Source organism: Platalea leucorodia, assembly GCF_965183815.1.
Source record: "Platalea leucorodia genome assembly, chromosome: 3".
NCBI classification, from domain to species: Eukaryota; Metazoa; Chordata; class Aves; order Pelecaniformes; family Threskiornithidae; genus Platalea; species Platalea leucorodia.
Window position 1 is genome coordinate 89,603,581 of NC_138825.1, and position 27,289 is coordinate 89,630,869.

A 27,289-nucleotide genomic window follows, 5' to 3' on the forward strand; every position below is an offset into this window, starting at 1 on the left:
ATAGTATTTTATAAGCTTATCACTGCCTGAACTACTTGCCTTTAATATTGCAGTTTTATGAATTTACTGCATGAGTTGTAAAACCTGTCTTGAGATGAGTGAACTAGTTTTTCAAGCTTCTTTTTCAAGATATGGATTGTTAGGTATTTGCCTAATAATTTTCTGTGCCTAACGCTGTGCCTACGTGATTTTGTGCTCTCTGTGATTTCATATGGGAGATGTCAGCAGCCTGAAAGAAGCTATCATACTTGGCAAGCCCTGCCTCTGCCCCCACCAAAACCACAACAGGAATAAGCTTTCAATGTTTTGGTTTTAAATGTCATGGTATGGACCTATACCAAGTCAGCTCTTTCTCTTGCTTCTTTTTTCCTATACAGAAAGTAGTTAAATTTATTATTAGACCATGATGCATAAAATAGTCCTTCTCGCATGTCAAATAATACATTTTCTCATATTTTCCTTGTTTGTTAAAATATTTGGAGTTCTAGCCCTGCATTCAATGTGTATACCTAAAATAGCCCAAGTGCCAGGATCCTTAGCAGAACGTGTTTTCTGCATCTGCATCCTAAAGCTGTGGCAGAGCTGTGGGACCTGGAAATACTTTCCAGCTCCTCAGTCTTGGCTTGTGCCCCATCTGCGTTTTGACTCCATGTTGGGACCGTTCCTGGACGTGCACAATCTGTTCTTCCTGCCCTGGTTCCTGTGCAAAAGAAACTTGGGCAAACAGGTAGTATTAATTTCCATGCTTGAAGCACATATTCCTTCATGTATTACTGTACTCTTCCCCATCACTCCCAGTTGGCTGACACTCCCTTGTTCATAACCTTGCTATGGAAAGTTGCTGGTTTGGCTCTACCCTGTAATGTGTTTGCTCCTCTTCTGAGTATTCCCTTTCAGATAAAATTAATGTGTTTTCACCTTCCTAATTGAAGGTTCAGGTATTAGAAATTGCTCTGTGGACCATGTTTTGAGAATTTCTAATTTAATGCATTCCCTAGCTCACCCTTTCTTTAAAGTGAAGCATAGCTCTTCATACTGAAGGAAATCATCAGAGTCAAGCAGAAGATTATCTCAATAATGTTTGAAGGTCTGGTTGACATGCTCTTTTTACTTGAACATCTTTAAAACGCTATAATTTTGAGCAATTTTGAGCAATTTGTGTTTGCTTGACCTTCTGAAAGATCACTTCGTTCTCAGCTAAATCTGTCGTGGTCTACAATGGTGTCATTTATTTCATGTTTAAAGTGGGGCACTTACAAATTATAATTCAAACTTTCTGTGGTTTACTTGTGAATTGTTTTGGCTGTAGTGTGACATCTATATTGATTATGATACTCATTTGCTAAGATAAAGGGAAAAGTGGTGTAGTTAAGTCAAAATCAAGCCCATTTGCTCAATAATTTCATACGTTCCTAAATTCAAATTTGTGTTTAGCGTGCTGCTGGCAGACTCTGCACTTGGGTCTGACTGTTAAAGGTGCAGGTCATTATTTGCTTTATTGTGTATTACTTTCCCTTGCCAGCCATTGTGGTGATCTAGGTAATAGTATAGTTTGGTTAAATGCTGGTTATCTTTTCCTTGTGAAAGTTTCTCTTGTGTTTTTCCTCTTTTCACTTTTCTTGGCCTTCTGCTGGCTGTTTCACAGAGGGAGATTTGCTTCGCTAATGTTAGATGCATGTTTGGTCTGTTACATTTAAGTTAGTCATATTTATTGTTAGTTATTGCCATGGTACTCCAGAAGAGGTTTTCTTATTTATCATTGCCTAATGAATCCTGAGACTGGGTGAAGTTCTGGGGAAGCCTGTTGCCGTGCTCTCAGTACCATGGAGTATTCGTCTCCAAGACATACATAACCATGAAGATCGTAAAGCACAAGGCTGTCATGTATTTTTAATAAGCCAAATTTAAAGACAGATTTTTAAAGTAATGACAAATATTTTCAAGTTGGAAAACTATATTAAATACCTATTTTAGACTTTTTTTCACCTTCATAATTCTGCAGAGAAGCCAAATGCTAATAGAAGTGAGAGCTCGGTTTTAGCAGGACTGCCTGGGAAGAAGCAGGAGTAGGCAGCTGTACAGGGCAGTGCACTTTGTACAGGTTCTCATTGGCTTCCAGGGAACCTTCCTAGACATGCGCATCATCTTGTTTGATTGTTAAATTTTGAAAAATCTCAATTTTTATAAGCTGATGCAGCATCATTTACAGTATTTCATGTTGAAACATCACCTTTATACAGTGAATGTCATGCTGCATAATAAAGAAAATGCTTTATAAAAAAATGTGTCATATGAAGGTATAATTTTATCAACTGCAATACTTTCCTTTTCTCAGCCTGCACTGCTATTCACTGCCAAAAAGTTCTTCTTATGAAACAAAATTATTTATGAAAGAGTCAGGATTTAAAAAAAACCCCACAACTTAAACCATCCATTACTAAAAGATTTTGGTGCAGTATCCAGTGTGGTATCATGGCAGAATGGAACTAGTACAATGTGATTTTTCCCAGATGTGGGAAGGCAGAAGCATATGGAAAGTATCTGGATTTCTGTTGACATAAATCCAGTGAAAAGCTTTTATTTATTTAGGTATGTATGCATTTATCTGTTTATTTATTTATTACCAGTGCCAGCAGCTGCCCTCTCTGAGGGCAGGTGCTATAATTTCTCTAGACATTACCAGGTGTTTCTTGCTTTTGTGTCGGTGCTGTAATTTAGGGGAACACGAATATTCTAAATGGAAGGAATGTTTTATAACATGAGAAAAAGTAGACAGTTATCTTCATCACTGAAGAACGTAAATCAAACTGGAATTCAGAAACGTTTGTGAAGTTTCTGCCCTATGGAGAAATGGGTCATAAAACATTTTATACAGAGAAGTAAATTTTTCCAAATGACAAGTTGTTCTTAAATATCTATGTTTACAGAGGAAACTCTGAGAGGAGGGATTGCTAAACAAGACTCTGGTAGCGGGGATCGATCCACCAAGGCTTCCTGCGTAACCAGAGGAAATGACTCTATCTTTTTATTCCAGTTCCTATTTCTTCCCTGCTTGCCTGCGATGATGCAAAGAGAAATATATCAATGGCCAAGAGGTATTCACGTACAACAGTGAAGGGATTATGGAAACGCTTGAGGGGAAAATATGTAGAATGGAGATGGAACAAGAAATGAAGGGAGAGAGAAAAAAGCACCTTTTTAATAACAAGGACTTGAATTTCCTTGTCTGATGCAATAAGTAGATTTAAAGGGTCTGGAATTTTTTTCCTTATTTTGAAGGACACTTCAATTTCACAAATCTGGTAAAGATAACTCCACCTTGAACACCTCCAAAAAATGCCTGAGTAGGGAACAACAGCATCCTACCAGCTTGCTTTCTGCTGCAGACCATCCCCAATGGAAGGCACTGTACACTGGGGAGGGACAATACTAACTTGCACCTCTGGTCTGTGAACAGATAGGAAACTTTTAGAAAATGGAAAGAACCTGGTGTAATTCCCGTAGGTTATTTCCTTGCCCACCTACCACAACCCCAAAGAGTTGGGCCGAATTATTGTTCTATTGTAAAATAAACCTTGTGGATTTGTGATGCGTAAAAGCAACACTATATCACTGAAGTTATCTTTCTGTGCGTGTGTGATGGTGAGTTTTCAGTTTCACTTCAAGATGCAAATAATAGTGGCGGACCCTTGAAAAGTAGTATCATGTGTCATTTATGTTCTCTTCTGTAATCATATTTTAATTAAATCCTTCCCTGCTCTTTTTATATGCTGTGCTTTTCTCAAGTTTGTGAGCTATAAACCAAGCTGCTGACAATTGTAATTCAGTATGTTCTGTCCTAAATTACCATGATGTAGTCATTATTCCTCATTTGCCTGATTACATTATTCACAGATGGTACCAGGGTTTCATTTCACATCATGTGTTACTTTAAAACAGTGTTTCATGGTAAGTATGGTTTATCTAACTTTGAGAACAACTGTAAAAGTAATATATCCACAAAATAAAAATACACAAATATTTTAATAGATGTTTTCATTTAGTAGATTACATTAGAATATAATTCAATTTGTGAATAACTTAATTCAAACAGCCCTTTTCACAAGAGAACGTACTGGCAAGAAGTCAACATAAAAGGTGTTTACAGCTGTGCATCATTAGGACGTGGCTGGACCACACAATGGTTCTGACAGTATGTTCAAGTACAGATTGTGAGTAGAACAACATTGGTGCCTCTGTCCTGTTCTGCACTGTAGTGGTGCAAGACCAAGACTTGTATCGTGCTTGTACATTCCCATATTGTACAAGTTAAAGTGGCTGCCAGAAAGTGTGCAGGAAGAAATACTGCTGCAACAACTCCCTCCTATGGCAGACTTGGTGAAGATCTTTCTGTTTAGAGATTTTGTCCCTCAGTGGGACTTAGGCCCTTTGAGGCAATTTTTCAACTCTATGACTACCTGCTCCTTCCACCATTCAGTGAACGTTACCGTCCTAGTGAAGATCACTGTGGACAGCAGGATAGGAGAAAGGTGGGTCCTTAGTCAGAAGTCCATACGCTGCCTTGACTACAGTTACAACTGCTCTTTGAACCTACCCTTAGTTCCTTCCTGTGGTTACATCTGAGGTTCATTTCCAGTCATTGATGAGTTTGTGTTCTTCCTGGAACTGCTTGGTCCTAGGGCTCAGGCCCCCTTGCCCACCTAGACTCCCAGGTGGACTTTGCTTTTGAACTGACAGGGTAAAACCATTCATGAGGATCCTTAGGTTGTTTGCCTATTAAAAAAGGCCCTCAAACTGAAAAACATTGTGGTTTTAAAACAAGGACTATTGCTTTGGATAGTGGAGAATGTTGTGGAAGAAGAAAACTCAGAGAGTTTGATAAGCAGGGTTTATTTTTTTATCCTAGTTCAAACAGCTGTGATCGTTTGCCTGAGGAAAATCTTCAAATTTTGTGATTAACCATGATGACTTGTAACTATTATCACTTGCAACATTTAAATTCTCAACAGATGATGCCACCTCTAGGAATTTTTTTAAGGAACCCTGAACCTTTCCCCAGGCCATGGTGCTTAGTGGGGTATCCTGCTTGGAATAGTCCTTGCCTGCCTATGTAAGGGAAGAAGAGGAGTAACCTAGCTGTAGTATGTTTTTTGAAATGGAATGCTTGTGTGCACATTTGCTTCTCCTTCAGTTGCCAAATCCAGGGGACTCTGAGATGGAGGAAAGAAGACTGGGTAGAAGGCATTTACTTCTGTATATTCTGTTAGGTAAGGTGGAGCAGGTTAATTAATTCACCCCCTGTATAAATATCCTTATAAACAATATATCACAGAAAGGAGAACGTAGGGAAGCAATCTTTCTTTTTGTTATTTGGTGCCTTGTACTCCTCTTCTTCCATTTCCTGCTGGTTCATTTGGTGGTTAAATTATATCTGTTTGCTGGAAATGTTACAAATAATATGCTTTACGAACTTTTCAGACACAGTAAGTGGCATAAGGAAAAGTGAATCTGTCAGTGAAGCAAAATCATAACAGGACAGACAGACACTAATCACATCAAGTTTATTTGTAGAAAGAGTCCTATTATTGTTTGTAATGTGAGACCTTAGACAAATTCTTAGCAAAGATCAGCAGAGGAGCCTTGAAGAAATAAAACCTCATTCATCCCTTAAAGAAAACAAAAAGTAATGAGATCCTCAAACACAGTACAGAAGGGGAAGGCTATTGTTTTGTTTTTGTGGGACAAGATAGAGAGAGTGGGGGAATGTTTTTAGTATTTTTAATATGCCTCTTGTACCAAAAATTATTCTGGAGCTCAGAATTGGATGTATCCATGTTCTAATAATGCTTAGCTATGTCCTAGACTTGCTGCAGGCATTCAAAACCCAACAAGTGAAGAACACGCTGTTCTCAGGCTTTTCTTCTCCAAACTATTTTAAGAATGGATTTTTCAAATGGAAAAGGCCTGGGTAATCTCAGTTACTTTCCTTCCTCTTTTATAGCTCCAGCAAATGGCGGGCAGGATTCTCAACAGAAGTTAGCTGGTGCAACTGTATTGTAAATGGAGTGAACATTCATTTATTTGAATAATTTGTACGAGTGTAATATTTTAACAAGGTTTATATTGTTGTTACAGAAGTATAGTAGTTTTCCAGGCCATAGGAAGCAGCAGTTTCTTAATTTATTTTTTTTCCGTTGGAAACTCTAGTAAAGTAAAATATCAAATTTTTGGCTACAGTTCACATGAGAATGTAATAAGATATCTGTCCCTCTTATCCCATCTCTGTCTCTCTCCCGTTACAAGTCAAGAATTACTTCTGCCTAGATTTCAGCTCTCAGGAAAGCTTTTATTCACTGTCAGTCTGGCTAGTGGGATTGGGTACCTCAGTGCTTCAACTCTCCCTGGTCCTTTACCCCTGCCAGACAGCGATGCTACCTTGCTTTACTCAGAGTGTCCCACCCGAACTGCACCTGCTCCCACCTGAGATTCCTGATCTGCGGCAGCGGATCAGCCCGTGCATGCCTCTGCTGCAGCTCGCAGGCTGGGGCTGCAGGACACCAACAGCAGCGGGACTTTGGTAGCCTGAAATTTGCTGGTAAAATAAAGCCCTGCTGCAGGAGGGCAGAAGGCAGCAGGTACAGCTGAGGCCAGAGTCAATGGTGTCCTCCTGGACTGACCTAGGTGTCCGACCCTGGCCAAACCAATCCTGCCCTGCATGAGGGGGCCTGGACCCACCGAGAGCCATGGTCATCTCCCACCTAGCAAAGACTTACATCTCTCCTTTCTCTGCACCCTCTGAGGCATATGTGCCAGTTACAAGAAGTCCTTAACATGTGGCTTGTTGACCACCCTGGGTAGATGACATAGATCAAACAGTTGGTAGTCTGAATTTCCTGATCTCCTGCTTGAGTACAACTTTTAGAATTAAATCTGCTTGTTACTGCCACAGGGGCAAGAAGGAAATTTGGATATTGCAATCCTGCCCAGACTCCTGAGACTGCAGATATTTTTCTCCATTGTGCTTCATGATAGGAAGATGTTTCAGGCAGTGCAGTTTCTGTAATGCAAAACACTGATGTCAGGGCCTAGATCAGTTCTCCTTTTAAAGGAAACAGCGTTTATCAGATACAATGCAAACTACGGAACACAAAATATTGAAGAGGGTATAGGGGATGTAGCGGAGTCGTTGCTGCAGACCCAGGGACTGGTGAGGCCACTGTGTTTTAGTTAAGCACAACTGATCCACTGCTCAGGAGGGTGCGTGACTTGACCAGATCCAGAATGCCTAAGAGCTTCCCCATGAGTTTGGTGGGACCACCACCCCAGCGTCAGTTGTTGTCCAGAGCAATGCAATTGTGTAACATCTCATAAGAGTAATGCCCTTGTTTTATGTCTCCTATGGATTATAAACATTGTTGGTTTATAACCATATATATATTTGTTTATAACCATATATATATATATTTGTTTATAACCAAATAATAAGCCATTAGTAAATATCACTGACATAACCTATTCATCATTTGGATGTTACTAACTTGTTTTGCCACTGGCTGATTTAGCAATAAAACAGATTTTTTATTTTCAGTTATTAGCACATCAGTCTGTTAAATTATTTGACTGAAAGCTAAAAATGTAATAATTCATACACCTGACAGACAATTTGGAAGAAGTGTATGAGTGTGGTAGAAGAAAGTTCTTAGAGGTGACTGGCAGATTAAATGCTTTAAGGAATTGCATCAGAATCTCGGTTCATTTGGCCCTGATTCTGAACAGAAATGCTGGAAAACTGTAAATCAGCAGGCATAATTTTGAAAATACAATTTTTATCTAATCTAGGCAATTACCTTCTTTCTATTTTTTTTGCTTAGAACTTACACAGAGAATAGAAATATACATTGTTCTTAGTTATTTTAAATTGATCCCTTATCACTTGTACCTGGAAAAGTAACAGGCCACCACAGGCTCTGCCAGAAAGACTGTCTTAGTTTGTTCCCAATAGAGTGTCTGTCATACCTTCTCAGTTCCTTTGCTGATTTACTGAGTAAACCTGCATCTGTGCTCGAGAAATAACCATAATCATGACCTGCTGTTGACATTAATGGTGGGCAACATCAGTGACGCTAAAAGATTCAGATGATACAAAAGGGAGGAAAAAAAGTATTGTAACACTAAATGTTTTGATATCAATATGTTATCCACTATTTTTTAAACCTTTTAGCGTGGGTTAGGGAGCTGTAACTGGAGACGAGGACCTTTTTTACTAACATCTTGCATCCCAGCTATACTGATCTGGGGCAGGGTGCAATGTCCTTGGGTGTCATGGACATGTCCCCGTGGCACTTCATCCCATGGTAGTGTCTGCAGCAGGAGGTGACACTGAGAGGAACTTATTCTGTCCCCAAGACATGGGCAGCCCCAACTCAGCACAGGCCTTTCCCTCACCCATTTCTGTCCTGAGGCTCATGAAAACAGATGATAGTATGAACATCTCATGTGTTTCATATGGTATGCTTTTAGATTTCGGATGCTACTGTGGTGTTTGTGTAATCACTCGATTACATTACTAATGTATAGTGGATATATGCTCATATCAAATATTTATTTCAGTCTAAGCTGCATTTGTTACCTTACTGTCTTGGCTCACTGTTTGGTATGTCAGACACTTGCGAATTGCTGTATAACTGTATTTTTATACCGTGTTTCACCATAGTTATACCCTTTTTTAACAAAATCCAGCATGAGAGAATAGATACATTGCCATGGATCTTCAGTGGATATCCTAGAACTGAATTATTTTAGGTCTTTTCATACCTGAGTATCAAAAGTTTTTTCTTGTAAGCATTGTCATCACTGTATTAAAAATCGATAGTGACATTAGACAAACAACTCCTAGATTAGACAAACCACAGTATTCCTAGAATCTAATTATCCATGGTCACCGAGATTGTTGTAAGACAGAGCACTTGCTAGGATCTAGGGCTCACAAACGAGTTTTTGTACAGTCTTCTTTGGAAATTGCAATGGAAACTTCAGTGGCTTCCCTGTCCATCCTAGAACCTGCAGTAGTAATCCATACGTCCTTACGTAGCAATATAGCCTACTGAAGTGTGGACATATGGCACTTCCGAAAATCAGGATACTTCTCTTTTGGTGCTTAACTGTGGATTTAAATGCTGACTTGTAAAATGGAAGTATTTTACCTTATCCTGAGATTATGGCCATATTAGTCTTTCAGCTGTGCAGACCTTGTGATATGAACTGTCTGCCGGCGGTTTCGGACGAGGTTCAGGAAGCATGTCAGAACTGAATTCCAGAGTTGTACACATTGTCAGTGTCAGTAAGTATGATCTGTTTAAAAATAATATTGAGTACTGTAAATGAAGTATCTTCTGTGTCAAGAACATCCTACTTACAGACTTCTTCTGTGTCCTTTCAGTATAGTAAACATATCAAATGTCTATTACTGCATTCTCCATCAGTCTGGCCTCTTTATAGTCCTTAAAGCTGTTGCAGAGTAAAATTTTTCCCTTTTATACACGAGAACTAGAGCATTATATGACAAAATTGGATTTAGATGTCCTCTTGGGCACAATCCAGTTGCCTAAACATAGGGGTCCAGTGTCATACCCTATCTGGCCTCCAGCTGCTGGTCCAGGTACCTTAGTTGTCCCACACATTCTCAATCATACCTGCCAGCACTGTGCGGATGCTGTAGATACCCTGGAGTGTCTCGGATGGCACTAGGTTCCTATGTTTCAGCATCTGTATCAACCTGCAACGTCTATCTGTATCTCTAGGTGCTTGAAGGCTTTCAGACACTGTCTCTGAGTGACCTTCGTAGTGTTGCACAGGAAGACTATAACAAATAGAGGAGAACCCTAAATATCCTTTGGGATAGCCTTCTGCCTATACAGCTATCCCTGACCAACTTCTCATATGGATATAGTTTTGATAAAATTAGAGGTTGCATGCAGATTTTGCACTTGATTAGTTTTGAATGCTTAGAACTGCCTCTCTCCTTCTAATCCTGCAGTCTGTCTATACCAGTTTCATGCCAATAAGGCATACTGAGAGTTTGCTTAATTGAAGGGAGCTAAAGACTGCTGCTTTTAATTGCAAGATCGTGCAATTGATTTATTTTACTGATTCATTGTCTTTTTATTTAATCTAGAGGTAAGGAGACAGTATTTGGTATTCTTTTTTGACACTTTTTGGAAATTCCAGATACACATCTTATTTCTGCATTAGCAATCACTAGTGTTTATACACCCCTGTAAAAAATATTAGCCTGGAAATGACTGAAAAATGCAATATGACACTTTAGACCCACTACCATATGTAAGTGCAGTTAACTGACACTTCACTGACGCCCACGGTGGTGCCAGTGCTAACAACGTCTGAATAAATCATGTAATCTGTTTAGTTAGTGTGTTCATTTAATTACAAAATTACAAAAGTTCTTTACAATTTTTTAAGTGAGTTTATTTGAATAACTGGATTTCTGGAGTTCCAAAGGATGCTGATTGTGTCCCCAGAAGCAGATAATAGTTATCTGATAGGTCATCTATATATAACTGGGGGTGTATATGAGAAAAAAAAGGAACACGTTTTGAAAAATAGACTGGGGTTTCAGTGATGCAAAGATCTTTTTCTCCTAATCCCTTACTCTTTTACATCTTGCTAATAATTAGGGGGAAGAATTCCTACTGCTCTCCCTACATTGGCTCTTGCAGAGGGAAATTCTTTACAGTTTTATCTCCGGCACAGCGTTACTTTGATATTTCTCCTTCTAAAAATGGGATTTAGCTTAGTACAAAACCAGAAAGTTATCTGGTTCAAACATTATACTTTGGAAACAGCAAGAGAAGTATCACTTAATTGGCTAACTTTATTTCAGAATTTGGTGGATTTTACCATCAAAGTTAATCATTCATCTACTTGCTGGTCTGTAGCAAGCCTAAATGGCTACTGGAAAGAGATTGCTGGCAGGGTTTGCTGAAAATGAGCTATGCAGATTTTAATAAAAATGGAGTTAAATGCTGCTAGAAAAAGTTAAGCATTCTTTCTGGAAGCATAGAAGGTATTATTTCTGCAAATATTTAGTTAAATGATAGTATAAAATTTATTTTATTAGAATTGCTTTGTGATTAGTTCTTACTGCTAAAAGTAAATTCCTTCTTTTTTTTTTTTTTTTTTTTTTTCCCTTTTTTAAAAGACCTTAATGGAATAGATATTTGGAATCATTGCTTTTGCTCGGGATAGAGCTCTGATCTAGAAAACATACACAGGAGTTATTTTTCCTTTTACAAAACATATGAATAGGAGCAAGCTTATTTGTGTCTGTTAGATAAACTGAAATGTTGTCATGATAGTTATTAATATCAGAAGAGTCTGCAAATCTGAAAGCATATTGAGAAAAAATGCAGGAAAAAATAATGCTCTTTTAATAAGCCATTAATTGCCACATATAATTAAACTTACATTGTATTAATTTTAGGTTCTGTACAAGCTTTGTAAATGTTTAACCAGCTTATTTTTTTGCCTAGATATCATCTGGGTTTGTGGTTCCATACTTAAGGATAGAAAACACTTGTGGTGCAAGTCTCGGAAATACTACAATTCTCACAGTAATCTCGTATCTCACATGCTTTAATGAACTATGAGAATCTTCAAATTTAGCAATAATATTTAAGTCCACTCGCTTACATATACTTTGGTCTTGCACCATTACAATTTATTATTTTTAAAAAAATTTTTTTTTTTTTTAGCTTCTTTCAGTAGATGCAGAATGGAAAGCCTGTCTTGTTAGAGGTTTTGCATTTGTCAGCCCTGGAGTCATCTGAAAACCTATGGAGTCCATTTCTGTGGCCGGGCATAATGGTCCAGACATTTAGAGATCTTTTTACAGTATCAAGTTTTTATTAAAAAGGCTTTGATTAATCTTTTCTGAAAAATTGATTATGATCTGAGCATGTGTTTGACTTCTGGAATACTACATTTCTTCAGCTGTGGGACTGCAGTGATTCTACTGAATTTATACTGGAAAAAAAAGCTAGTTAAATCATTGATCCTTCACATTTATACCAGCTGATTTAAGAATGTCATAACAGTTACAAAGAAGTGCTCTATTAAATTTGTTAACGATTCTAAATTTGTACTAAAAAAGCGATTCTTCAGTTTAAACCAGACTACACAGTGTTAGGGTTTGTTTTCTTTTCTTTGCCAGAAAAGTATAGAAGCTGTAAATTATATATGGAAAATATTTTTAAAGAACAGTACTTTCAGGATAAGAGAGCTGGGTGCAGCTGGTTTGGTATATTTTCCAAATCAGATTTCAAAATGGGAACCAGCTGCTCATCTGTTGCTCTTAGCTAAAATGCCAGCATATGCTGGTTGTCGCATGATGGCCATTTTTGGATAGTATACATGAGGGATACTAGATATGATCTTGATGTCAGATTCAGTTGCAAAATATCCTTATCTGGTTGCAGCACCATCTTCAAATGCTGCAGGCCCCTATCCTAAAGACATTTGAGTGACTTGTTTGCCAAAAATCCAAAATAAAACTGATGAGGGAATCGTAGCGTATAGCATCCGCTGTGCATTTGCAACAAGCTTTCTATCTGAATTAATCAAGTTACTTGCAGCTGTGCTGTTCGATTGCATTAGCAGACACCACCGTCTGAGCAGGCAGCTCCTGTTCGTTGGTCTCTGGACATAAGAACTGGCACCGCTTTGCTTTTGTCCCAGGTGCCTTCTCCTTTGAGCTCTATGGGCAGGTATGCTTTGATGCTGGTCTTTGGCACAGAAAAGAAGACTGAGGCGGAGGTGGGAAGAGGCAGGCTACGTGGCTTTGTTGTTGTTAATTCACTGGGAGTATAGGATACATGTTTTTTAAATAAGACCTGCCTTTTCAGCAGAGGTGCTGGCAAGAAATTAAGAAATCTGGATTGGACTGTTAATAGAAGTCAGCCACAGGGCTGCAGTGAATGGTGCATTCTTAAGGCCTTTGATTTAGACTTGGGGCCAAGTTCGTTTGGTCTGAATGCAATTTTCATATTTAATAAGTATCACAGGGTTTTTGTAGGGCTAAATATTATTTCATTTTTTTTTTCTTAATATTAAACACAAACTTTAAATTGGGAAAATTTAAAAGGTAGATTTGATCAGTATCAAAATATGCTGTAGCATTTCTTACTTGTTTTATTTAAAAAAATGCATTAAATATTATGGAGACACACTAAATTTTGTACATGCAGAATAGCAACATTACAGCATATATAAGAGAGGATTGCTTAATTTTGAGTTTCCCCAGGTCTCCAAAAAACCCTAGTTTGGCTTTTATGTAGGCTTCCAAGAGATGACCTTTTTTTTTCCCCCACAGGAAAGAAATTGCCATACTTTGTCCTGAAATTATATTCAACAATATTCCTGTTACAGTGACTTTGTAAAATCTTGTCATACTTTCCTTGGAGTCAATCCCCATACGCCCTCATTGAACTCAAGGCGCCTTCTGCAAATATTGAGCATTGGTGGAAAACCTCTTCTTCCACAGGATGTGTTGTAGCCATCATTCAGCTTCTCTGGGCTTTTGCTGTATTACAAAATACCAGAATAGCGGAGTTTGTAATTGCAGCTATTGGTATAAAAGCATGTTATAGAGAAACCTTGAGAGTAGAAGACAAGGAAATGGCTGCGTTTCTTAGGACTCAAGTATCTGCACCACATATTTTAGTTTTAGAATTAGGTGCTAAAACAGGTTTTTCTGCTCTGTGTTTGGGAGCAGGAGGTCAGATGGTTGAGAGTTAATATGCACTTAAGCAGTTGAAAAGGTTACTGGGGCTATAGTGCTTTCTCAGTTGAGACTTGTTGGCAGCAGGTTTAGCTTAAGGAGCACAGGCAATGTCAAATAACCACTTCATAGAACATGGGACAAAATAGATTCTTGACAAAGAACATAGTCCGTGCTCCAAAGAAAACCACTAAGCTAGTTTCAGTTTAGTTAAGTACTGCCACGCTGTACTATATGACAGTTTTTGAATGTTATCTCATTTTTATCACTTTGCCTTCTTTCTTTGTTAGAAATCCTACTGTGTTTGGAAAAAAAAGGGAAAATCCACCTAAGTTACTTTTTTTGGCTGATAAACATAGCGATATCGCTCATGGGGCTGGGGGTTTTAAGTTAATGTTCTGTGCCTTAGTATTTGTGTCATTGAAACTATTGTTTGAGTATAGGTGTTTTAATGGGGTTTCAGGTATATAATTTAACTGCATTGATATAAACTAAGAAAGGCGATATATATATATAATAAAAATCTGAAGAGACTTTTAAACAAATGCCCAGTTCTATAAGATAAAACTTAAAAACAAAAAGTGAAGAATAATTAAACTGCAGAGGCTTTAGGTGTTTTCTACTGCATGTCTTCTCTGGAGTTACAGAAGTGACTTTGGAGCTGTTGAATCATTCTAAGAGAAATGGCCAAGGTGAACTTGTACTTATTCCCAAAGAAAAAAGTGCTTTTTTAGCGAAGGCATGAAATTCCAGTCCCATGTCCAAGTTTAGAAGTCAAATATGGATGTATAGGTGTTTTTAACATAGGTCCAAAGAAGCTGAGTTGCTAGTGTGCGTACAAACTTTGGTAAATATCTTCTTTGAATAAGAATGGCTGGAATGGAAAGCAATTAAATTTTTATTGTAATGATGCTAATGAAAAAACAAAATGCTCTTAATTTTAGGCAGTTTTTTTGTAGTACAATGTTATGAAAATAAGAGGGACTGACTTTTGGGAGAAGTAGGAGGCAGAAAACAAGTGCCAGCATGCTACCCCCTTGTCAGTTATAAGGCAAGACAGTGCTACGTACTAATTTTGAAGTTTTGAGCAGTGCTGATGATACAAAAATAGACCTGGCTTAGATTGCTTTTATCATTGTGAAATACCATTCAGTTTATAGCAGTCATAAACTTAACTACCACCTGTGCTAGGGACACTCTTCATTTACAGCACCTGACACTTGGATTCAGATTGTGCCTGTGGTTAAGGACTTTGTTTAAATATCACATTTACAGAAACTTGTGTTCCTTCATTTACAATAAGCTTAATATTTGTTTTCCTTTTTTTTCCTCATTTAGCTATTAGGTAATTAAGTCCAGTGTTGTGCTGCTCAGAGGTGTCACTTTGAGACTCCAATGCAGGCAGGACTGTTATATCCTCAAAAGGAGGATGTGATAGGACTAGAGGAGATGGTCCTCTGCAAAATTTGATGTTTCCTTTTTCTATGATTTGCTCTTCCGTGTGCTGTGTGAGAGCACCACGGGTGGGTTATACTTTTTGTGCTATTAAATGATAGCCGAGATTCCGAACTGTAAGGACCACTGTGGGTGAATGAACTACACCGCCACTAGATGACTGCAACTTCTATCACAGCAATACTGCGGATCAAGAATAGTGAAGGCATCCAAAAAGAAAAAAATTGCCAGATTTTGTGGATTTAAGCAATCCTGATCCAGCAGCTGATGGCAGAATGACCGATTGCATATTTTTTCCCCTAATATGGTATAGACCTTAGTTAGGTTTTGGAACGTCATGGCACAATTATTTGTGGTCTGCTTGAATTTTGCCTTCCCGAGGGGACAGAGGCTGTTAAAGACAATAACCTTGTCTGGTGTGATGTGGCTTGGACATTCTTTGCTTAACATGACAGCACCCTACCTCACTGGTAAATAAGAAAATGAACCCTCATGCTGTCTGTAGGAGACCATCTACTGCAGCTGGTCAGCACAAAACACTGCAGCTTTGCAGTCCGAGCAGTGCCTGAGCTTTAAGTGGGTGTGGAAATCAGACCTAAGGGTTCTGAAATGCTTGCCTGCATGTAATAACAGTCTGCAGCTTTTCATTGACTCACTCATTCCACATTTCTTGTCTGGTTATATTTCTGGTTTTGCTTACCTCCTATAGCTGCCTTCTACCAGTGGTATCTCATCCTGTTGCCTTGTTTTCCTGATTGACTTTTGTAAGTTCCAACTCTGCTTCTTCCTTTGTTGCCCACTTCTCTCTGGAGAGATCTGTTCAATCCTAATCCTCCCTGTGTTCTTATCCATTTTTGTTCTTACCTATAATTATCTCTAATCCTTCTATGTCACAGCTGCTGCCTCCTTCATATCCTTCTGGATTGTCAATTCGTGATTCTGAGTCTGAGGTTTTCTAAAAGTCTTGGGTTTGTTATTTAATTACTTCGTTTCATGATCTCCGAACTTCTGCTGTCTGTCATGCTCTTGCTGGCTGCGGTATGTCCCACAACCTTGGTTCCTTGCTGGCTCTGTCATAGCACAGCACAGGTCCCACCCTTCCCAGTCTCTTAATAAGGGATAAGGAGATGATAACAACTACTGCTTTTCAGCTTCTTTACTACTTCCTTGCTATCACTGTCCCCACTAAAAATAAGACAGGAATGTCGTAACGTAACTAAATCGCGTTCATTCTTTCTCAAACTAATTTGCTTGTATATTCAGTCTCAGGAAGGCCACAGGATGGTTTCTTTTATTTGGACCTGTAGGTGTTGAAGGCAGAGATTCTGTCTTCTGCCACCATCCAGCATGGTGAGGCATCAGTTCCTTTTGTCAGCCTCGAAAGTATAAATATTTAAATAGTTTTTATAATTGTTTTTCTAGATCAATGAAGCTTCTCAGATTTGTCCCAAATGGGATGTAAATGAAGTATTTAGTAACCTTGCTAAGTACTAAGGACTCAGCAAGATATTATCTTTATAGTCTCATTTTAGAGTGATTAATACATTGTATGTAAGAAAGAGGAGACAGTTTCTTTTCACAAACATCTGTTTATGATTTAAACTCTGCAAACTATCCAAAAAAAGATTGTGTGGTGAATACTGACTTAGGACTTTTGCCACGTATCCTACTGTCCCAAGGACTGCTCCTAGACTACTATTAATTTTGCTGGTACGATTCCAAATCTGTCATACTTAGTTTTAAAATATATGTAGTCACATATTCTACTACTAAACAAAAATAAAAAGTGAAAACCTGGGGAGCATTTCTGTAGCTGATACAAAGTATTACTTAAACATTGATGCTGCAACACAAAATTATGGTCAAAAGCGTATGGTCATTATCAGTGAGTTGTGCTGTAAATAGATATAAATGTATTTGAGAAAGTCAGGTTTGCTCCACATGCCTTTTTTCCCCCTCTTTTTGTATGTGTTGTTGCTTCTTTCCAGTGACAGATCTCACCTGGTTTCCATGTAGCAACCATCTGGTCTTAATGTCTGGGGTGCAGCCTCCTTTTTCACAGCTTGCTAAGTCTGTCCCAGTTAGGTGTGCTCTGGTCAAGTAATGACATGCAGAGCTAATGTGTTTAAAGGGATACAGCTCAACATTAAATTTTGTGAAGCCTTACTTCTGTGCTAACATGCTTCTTTCTTTTTCCTAGCTGTTGCTTGGACAAAAATGAAATATGGTATGTCAGTGTTTAAGAGGCTTCTGGGCAATGCCCTTAATAATATGCCTTGACTTTTGGTCAGCCCTGAGGTGGTCAGTTGGACTTAGATGATCATTGTAGGTCCCTTCTAACTGGAACTATTCTATTCCCTGTGAGCTTTGCCTTTGCTGAGAGAAGTACATATTTTTCATTCTGTATGGTGCAATATGGTGAGGAGTTGTTCTCAGAGTTAATGTAAACATGGATTCTATAGTTTGTTTGTAGTTTTGCAGTTTGAAAAATTGTTGTTTTTTCAGACATTGGATATGGTCCAGATAGTCCTGGTTAGGGTATAGCCTGTACTTCTAGGAGAACAAGTTTTTTATCTCTTGGCACAAAGATAAGGCTGTGCCCTACAGCAACACTTAGGGGATCGATGTTGAAATTTGTATCAAGCAAACACTGCAAGAATATCAGAAAAAAATATGAGATTCCAGCATCTAAAAAACACTTTGATCTATTAAGAAGTTCTTTAAAGTACTTTGAAACTACAAAAAGGGCAGCAGAGATTTTCTTGGACTAGAGATGAAAGCTGTGAGCTAACGAGGGGATTTTTGTAGGACAGAGCGAAAGCCACAGTGTCACTCTTCCTCACAGAGAGGAGATTCCTTTGGAGCTCTCAGGTCATGGCACTATTGCGTGTGACTTCAGAAGTCTTCTAGAGTTTTTGCTGGAGACTCGAGCCAAGCTTTGAAAAAGTTTAGCTGCCAAGTGCTATGCTTAAGAGCCCAACTCTGGGCACGTGGGCTAGTGCATGCTAACTTTCATGATACTTCTAGCCTCTGTTGATGCTTGAAAGGTAAGAAACAACATCTGAAAGCTGAAAAATGGACTTCCAGAGCTGTTATTTGTAGGGTTTCTCTGTGTGGTGATTGTTAGTCTTTATATTATCACTAGCTCATATTGGCTAGCCATTGTACACTGGCTTTGAGGGCAGAAGCTGAGTTCTCTTCACTGTGTTTGAACATTGTAACTGATTGCACAGTGCTATCCACACTCCCAACCGGGAACTTCACGGAGGAATCCCTAGAGCCAGTCTGTTCTCACTCTTCTGAGTTGTTATCCCAGAAATGATATAATATTTATGAATTTGCAAAATCTTAATGCCTTTTTTTTAATAGCTCAAACAAAGGGAAAGAAACTGAAAATATTTTGGACACATCTGTACTTTAAATATTTGGAGATGGGTGGGGACTTGATTATTTAGCTGAATTTTGTCAAGATTTGAAGCACTAGCTGTCTACATTGCATGCCAGGAAATACAGACATTTTAAAAGATACATGTGTATATATATGTATAAATCTATAAAACAATAATAATTCCAGAAGTATAAAATTGGCTGTAGGCCTAGTTTTTCAGTTAAAAATAATAGTACTGGAGATATTGAGTGGAATCTTATGGCATTAAAACTGTTTTACCAGATCATTGCTAGATGCTTTTCTTATTTAGTAGACTTTAAACATTTCCAAGAGCTCATTATTCCCATCTCTAGGGAAGAGACTTTGCAGACAGCTACAGTTATTGTACATCTTTCCTGGCCTTCTTGAGGGAAGTGGGGGGAGGGAAGCAGCGTAATGGATATGTGCCTGCTGACCAAAAATCTGTCCCAGTGTCAATATCTTTTGAGCATTTGGATGAGAAACAGAAAAAAAATCAATTAAAAAAAACCCCTGATTACAGTAGCTAATGGCTTCGTCCAGATGATCTAGCTTCCTAAATCATATAGGGGAGAGATGTAGAATGAGAGGAGGCTTTCTTGTGCTAGCGTTGTCAAATTGTGAGAAGTTTACAGAACTAATCTCAGTTCACCATCTGATCCTAATTTTCAGCTGAGTTCAGTTTATCATTGCCTGTCAGAGCCCTGAGACAAATTAAAACAAAAAGAAATTGGCTGGGTTTCTGCGTAAGAGGAAATTTTCCCGGATTCTGGAGGAGTTTCCTTCAGAATCCTGGAGGAGGATGTTCAATAGCGGTGCGATCCACTACCGACAGCAGTCTCTGCGTGCAGTGGTCATCCTTTTGCTAAGAGGCTAGAGTCAGATGGCAGCTTTCTCAAACCTTTTGAAAAGTACATTTTGCAATTTATCCTTTTCATCAATATAAATATAAATCACATAAATAATAATTTTTGCTGATTATTACAGCTCACAAAAATAAATTATGAAAATCCAAGGTACTTTAATAGTAAGATAGAATGGACAGTCTGATATTCCTGACCATTTGCTCCTATATGAGCTTCCTGTTTAATCTGTTAAATGGAACATTGCAATGTAAGCAAATAGGCAGTTTCAAAGCGTAACACTTATTCTCTCTTGTGGCATTCCTTTTAGTCAGTCTCTTCATTCATAGCTTCTTGAAGTAGAAGCAATGGTCTTTTCATTACCTTCTGCATTGCTTGAGCACGATTGAATATGATACGTGGTTCTGAAACAGTTGTGTTTGTTTATTGGCAGTGAGTAGAGACATTTGCTATTTACTTTTTTTATTTTAATGTGCAGATGATGTTGGCAGTATGTTCAAATCTCATGATGTAATCACTCTGACCCTTTTTATGTTTTTAGCTACTACAGCGTACGAGCAAATAAAAATATTAATCAAACCAAGTTTTAGCTCTGTCTGTAACTCACAGAGATATGGAATTTGGAGACTTAGGGACCAAGGAGAAATATAGATGTCAAGCTCTAAGCTATCTTGTGTAAGAAAAAAATTATCAGTAAGTAATTTTTCATTAAGGGAGCCCAGATGAGCTTTTTTGATAGTACGTGACAGTTTAAATAAGAGGAACAGCATTTGATAGCATAATCAGATATAGTATGTTACGGATCATACGCATCCATGGAACTGCAACCAGAGAGTGAGAGGTGGATTTTGGGGCCCACCTCAGATGCCACAGTGAATGTTTAACATGAGCATTTAAGTATCTGCCTGATACTGTGCAAGTTGGAAGTATTATTAACTCTATTAACTCATTTCTTCATAAGACTTCTTCCCATTCCCAGAATGGTCACGTGCATATGTGTATTTGCTTCTGCATGACTGGAAGAAAAATGATTGTAGCATCTTCCATCTACTTCCTCCCTGCATTTTTGCAAAAATAAGTATTTAGAGAGTTATCCAGTGTTATTGCTGAAGATGGAGTAGGGTGAGCAGGTTCACTCCAATACAGGCACTCATTAGGCTGTTGGGTCACACAGTGCTTTTGTGAGTGTTCTGCGCTGGCTGTCATCCCAACATGTAATGGGTTGATTGATAGCCTTTAAAAAGATCATGTGTGTTAGGTGAGTGACAGGGAAAATAGCTTTCACACAGGTAGTTGAAAGAAACAGATAAAATTATTGTTATAGAATAAATGTAATTAACCTTTGGTTGCTTTTTTAGACTATGTAATCTAATACTGTAAATATGTTATCAGACCTCTTTCACAAAATTCACAATCATAGGAAGTATGCAGACAATTCAGGTGTTCTGCTTTATGCTACATAATCATAATTGTTGCCATGCTAAGGAAGCTTAAGCTGAACTTGTTTATTCTCAAGAAGGCACTACAGGAAGAAAAAAGTACTTTGATTTTCTTTATTATGGGCTTGATTACGTGGTGTAGGCATTGCACAGGAATAGAATACTTTGCCATATTTTTCCCACATCCACATGTTTTTTCTGCAAAACCTATTAAATACATTTTCCTTACTCCAGAAGTTAAGTTTCTGACTGGCTTGAGGTGACAGGACAGTTTACCTATGCAAGCAAAATTCTTTGATTTCTTTTGTGATTTGGGGTGCTGCTTTTTGGGATGCTGCTTTTTGGGATGCAAGGTGGCCTTAGGAGACTGGAGAATCCAATCCTATAGTTTTGTGAATGAGTAACTGCAAAGAAGAGTAGGTTGTATTAACTGGCATTCTTAAACTGCTCCAGTATGACCAGTTTCAGTAGGTGCTACACTGTCCTGTGTATAACTTTGGAGTACTCAAAAGTATTATTGTATGTTGACCAAGTAATGTTAACTATGGATGTGAACGTTTTAATGCTGACCAGGACGCCAAAGAACAGAAGTCAGGTTGTTGGCTAGTTAAAAAGAATGTTAAATAATCTTAAAAGACAGATGGATCTCTGACCAATAAATCATGAACAGGGGACTTGAACTTACTGAAGTAACTAAGAAGTACTTTTTTTAAAGCAACATTTCCTGAACATGCCTGTTAAAATAAGCCAATTCTCTGAAGTCATGGGAATACATATGTATTAATAACTTCGAATGACTAGTCATAGAATTTACCAGTAATTACAAGCAACAGGAAGATTTTTGCTTCAAACACCAAGATAAGAGAATCTGGAATTAGTATAAATTTCTTTCCTTCATGATTCCCCTCAGTCCTTCCAAAAAGGTGGGGACTGGGTCTAGTTTCAGAAATACTGTGCATCTTCAATGGTGATTGAATCCAGTAGGAATTCCAGCAGCTCACCTCTGAAAAACCTATTTACCAAATCCACTAAAGTATATAAAATTTTTTTTTGTTAAATTAATATTCAGAAATCCAAGTAATAAGTGGAGTTATATGCAAAAAGGCAAATAATATAGATAGAAATAGAATTTATGAAGAACATAAAAAATATTCTTTTTAACTATTTGGTGCATCCTGCTTTCTTAGTACACCAAATCTGGTATCTGAGCCAGCTAATTTGAAGCGCACGTATATTCTGCAAAGTCTATATGCTACAGTCATAGCCAAGGATCCTAGTGTAGATATATCATTAGTTTCTAAACAGCCTGAAATAAAATCAGAGAAAAAAACTGCATCTCATTGGTGTGCTGCCTCTGTAATCTAAAATAACATGTAAAGCATCAATTTCTTACTTCAGTCTGGACCAGAAATTGGGAGACCACTTGGTACACATCTGAGGTTCCCTGAGGAAGGCCTAAATAATCCTGTGAAGAGGATAGATGGCATTGGGCTTAGCATAGGATTATAAACAGTTCTGAGGAGTGTGCAGCCACTTCCTTTTCTCACCTAGTCCCCAATTATAAGAGCTATAACTTTATACATTACTCTTTTGAGATCACTGATATAATTCCCAGGATCTTGAATATTTGAAGAGACTATTAGGAGGAGCCAGTTAAAACTTCTAACCTCCTGTTTAAAATGTTAAAATAGGGTTAGAACACTTCTGGGACCTTAATTTAGTCTCCAATTAACCTTTTTTCCAGTCATTGTTAATAAATATTTGAATATAAGTTTACCAGTGAGACAGTTTGGACTGAAAAGTTTGAACTTGCTTCAAAGGCAATTTTTAAGAAAGCTAAATTCATGATGATAAAATGCAACCATAGCCACTAGCACAGACTGCAATAATACGTCCAGTGTAGGTCAGCTGAAAGCGCTGCCAGTTTTTCAATGTAAAATACAATGTTCATACTTTCCCTTTCTCTCTAGGGATTTCAGAAAGCTCCTGTTTCTGCAATGAAAGCACGAGCGGCTGTTATTTCTTTATGATGACTTCTGGAAAAAACATTACTCTTATGCCATTTTATTGAGCTTGAGTATTCCACTTCTATGGCAAAGTTTATAAACAGTCCTCCAATTTTTCCCAAGTATAAATCCAATTAGGGGTGATTTTGAAGTTAATATGTGAATTCTTGACTTCATTTAAATATTAATAGTGGTGGCAACTTTTGTAGTATCAGAGAGCCATGAAAAGGGGTCTTACTAGTCTTTGAGGGTTTACTTTTTGTGTGGAGCTTTGAACATTGTGATGTATATCAACCATATTAGTAAAGTTGTAGAAAAATGAGTTTAGTTGGTAGTAATATAATGTGCGTTTCCCTTAAATTCTGGCTAATATTTTCAAAATGGTTAATTACTTGAGTACTTCAGAAAAGTATTCTCTCAGTTTTGTTTTCTTTCTTACCTTTAAACACCTGAATTTCATCAGTAAAAGTTTTGTTTAAAAATTCGTGATATACTTCTGACCTAATTTTCCGTGGTCATTGGTGTAAGAATTTTTTTTTTTTTTTTTTTTTTCCCCCTGTGAATTCCTCCTTTTCCTGGTCCAGAATAACCAGAGTCATCCGTCACATGTGAAATTGGAGAGCAACCAAGCAGTTACAACCCAGTTTTGTAATGTTGGTGTGATTGCTCATAACACTATGTGTGCCAGGGGAGATGCAAAGCACCCTATATTTGAGTAAGAAGTGCTCGAGTTTTAGACCAACCATCATACATCTAGGAGAATTTTTCTTAAAGGCACTATGTAGAGTCTGTGCAGCGCTTCTGAACTTGTATTAATTTCTAATTACTTTAGCTTGCTGGTTTATTATTTTATATTTATTATTATTTTATTATTTATTATTGCTGATTAAATCTATTTTTATTAACTTGGGTTGCTGTTTCACTCGTGGAGCTGATTCAAAAAGCTTTTTATTAATACCGAATGGTAATCTTCTGGCATGACCCAAAAGAAGTATCTGGTGCATTTATCTTTAGAGAATCTCTGATCCTCTTACAATAAGGTGTGGTATGGAAGCTATAATCCAGATTCTCACCGTTTTATGTAACTGCCCAGGGAAGGGCAGAAAGAAGGAAGGATGCTCTCTGAGGAAAGGCAGGTCACCATTCCCAGGAACTAGAGAGTTTGACTGAACACATACTTACATGCATTTTTATAATGTTTTCTGGTTTAAGGTATCTTCTGTATGATGTGCACTGGTAGTGTTACCTATGTTTAATTTCTGCTGAGTCACCTATTGCTTTGACAACATTGAGCTGGAAAATTAAATTGCACTAGCAATGCTACTCAAACAGAACCCATCCAGCTTCTGAGAGGGAGGTAACAGCGCTCTCCATCTCACTAGGATGTGTACGATGACTCTGATGTCTTTCCCTGGGCATAGTTCTCTATGCTTACCTTTTATTAGAAGAGACTTCAAAACCTTTATAGTCTTGGATTATCTCCCTCTTGGATTACAGTAATTTCTGGCCTTCTTGATACACGCTCGGGTTCCTTCCAGGTGGTCCAAATGCTGCTGCCAAACTCTTCTTCCTCTCCTGCGCTTTGTTCACACTTCCTCTTTAGATAATATCCTCATTGGCTGCACATTGCTTTACTACACCAAAAGAGTTTTTATTCTTTCACAGTTCTACGCAGCTTTATTTCCACCTCTGTCTCAGGTCTGCTTTAGTTACACAGCTCTGCTACCCACCACATCTTTTTTTTTTTTTTCCCACTTTTTTCAGAAGAGGAATTTTTTTTCATCTTTAATGTGGAAAGCCTTCCCCTCTTTACATCTGCAACACAACTTTCTTTTTTTTCTTCCTTCAGATTGCTGTTCAAAACCTACCTTTTGTAAGTCCTTTCAACTATGTCATAGAGTGCTGAGTGTGTCAACATAGTTGAATGGTTGGAAGCGAATGTGAGCTTTATTGTATGCTATTTAAGCATTCTAGCCACGTTCAGTGTACTGCAAGTTTATAAAGCCAGAAAACATTTTTGTAAACTAGTCTGACCTTCTGCATAAAACGGGGCATTTGATTAGAGTCACTCGGTTTTGATATTTAATTCTTTAATTATAGACATCAGAAATAGTCAGAGTACTATAGCACTGGTTATACTATACCAAATATAAAGGTAAGATTACACCATCCATATTTGATAATCCCTTATCTGTACAGCCCTTATAAATGTTAACAAGTTTGGCTGAGCAATGGTATATGTCCATTACCTATAGCTTTTTGTGAAATATATTGTTCCTGAATAGAGTTCTTCACTTTTGGTCCTTGCTTTATAAATTTACACTTGGCCACATTGAAATAAATATATTTCTGTCTTTGCCCAGCTTAAAAGAGAGCACCCTATTTCATAATTTGTGACAACCCCGATCTTTGTGTCATGTGTAAACTTTATTAGTAATGATTTTATTTTTTTCCCACGTTGTTGTTGTTATAAAATATTGAGTAACATTGTGCCTACGAATGAATTCCTGTAGGGCTCACAGAGGGATAAATGCTGCTTTCTCTTCCTATTCCTCCCCATCTCCTTCATCTAGTTGCCCCTAGACCTGTCTTGCCATGACATTTAGATGGTATGTAATGGAGAGCAGATATTTAGTCATATAGTTTAATTGTCTGAATGATCTTAAGAATGGAAATAGAGTGGAATGGAAAAAATATCACATGCTTAAGATATATTGCAGAAAAAAACATGCTAGAGCCCATGTAGATGGTGTTCTTGGAGAAGAGTCAAAAGAGAAATTGAAAGTTGAATGCCCTTTGGGCCTGTATCTGACACAATATTTAGACTACAGAAGAGTTGTGGAACACTGATCCAGTGTTTTCCGGAGTAATGCCATCCCTAAAGACAGTGAGATTGACTTCAGGCAATCGTAAATGTCAAGGTTATTTCTTCATATGTAAAAAATCTTTGACGAGGATGGTGGCAGAAACTGCACCATCACAGCATGATGATGAATTTTAAAATCACACAGGATAAGTTCAGTTTTTTTCTGGGCACACTTCTTTTTCTAATGCAGTGCTCGGTATAAAACCCATAAACCATCTTCATACCAATGTAGCAGAAGTTCCATGCTTCTTTCTTTCTCTTTTGAGTCAGAGTGGGACTGAAGAACTGCCTGGAATAGGTCATCTTCCCTTCTTCTTTAGGATCAGAAAACCTGTAAAGTTCAGTGCGCTCAAGGACATACGTCTTACTGATTTTCTTAGGAAGCCTTGAATCTCGTCTTTCTGGCCTCTGGTCTTTGACACTGCTGACCTGCATACTGAAGAAGCTGGTAAACCACAGACACACAGATTTTGCCAGTTTCCTGAGATTTGGTCCTTCAGCATCTCCTAGTCTAGGTGTGATGACTAGAAGCTGAGGTTGCTCCTCTTTGTAAGGCTTTGAGAGGGCACTCTGTTAAGCAAGCATCCTGTACACTGACTTTGGAAGGAAAGTGTGTCACAAGAGATCAGGCTGCCATATTTCTGTCCAAAACGCAGAAGTCCATACAACCATAACTAGCATCTGAAGATACTGCTGATTTTCTCTCCCTGTGTATGGTTGCAAGGGCATTTATTCCACAGTGCCTAAGACTATGGTATACACCCCAAGCGTAAGATGCAGTTCTGTCCCAGTGTGCTTAAGATGAGATGTGACACTTCCTTTCAACCCTTGTCCATCTTCTCCTACTGAAATGTCACTTAGATCTCAACCCATGCATTTACCCATCGAGGAAAATTATTTCACATTCCTGATCCTCTTTTCCTGAGTTGGCAGTATTGGTTTTGACTGAAGGGATTCCAAATTAATTTTGAGCTTTTTTTACTTCCTCAGTTTTGAAATGGCTGCATACTAAAAACAGTTTCTAGCATAAATTATCATTGCTAGAATATGTTGGCTACCAATGGCTGGGGTGGGACATACTACAGAATTCAGTGGTTGCTGGGGCACTCAGAAATCCCAGCTCTCCTTCCTGGATGCTTGAGATAAATTCCTGTTATATGCTTCCCTTCCCTCCAAGAAATGCTTAAGGAAAATAGGGATTGACTTAAAGAATATACTATGCTAGCCAGTTAGAGGTGTGGAATAATTTTCACGCAGGTTAATACCGATGTGAAAGTACCATGAGAGTATGTAGTCCTAAATAGCTTCTCAAATACCCTTCCTGAAGTCCCAGGATTTTGTTTGATCCTGGCAATTCTCCATTGAAGTTGATCCTGGAAGAAATGTAAAAAAGGTGAATCTTTTCCACACAGAGGAATAATAGCTCCATTGTGAAGTACAGGGGGTTCAGTTTGAGGTT

General features: G+C 38.0%; 1 protein-coding gene across 1 annotated transcript in view; it reads left to right on the forward strand.

The window, feature by feature from the left end:
• Window positions 1–27,289, forward strand: part of ME1 (malic enzyme 1) — a gene marked incomplete at its 5' end in the record, with an annotated part of 190,038 nt that overhangs the window by 109,219 nt on the left and 53,530 nt on the right. The window lies entirely within an intron of this gene.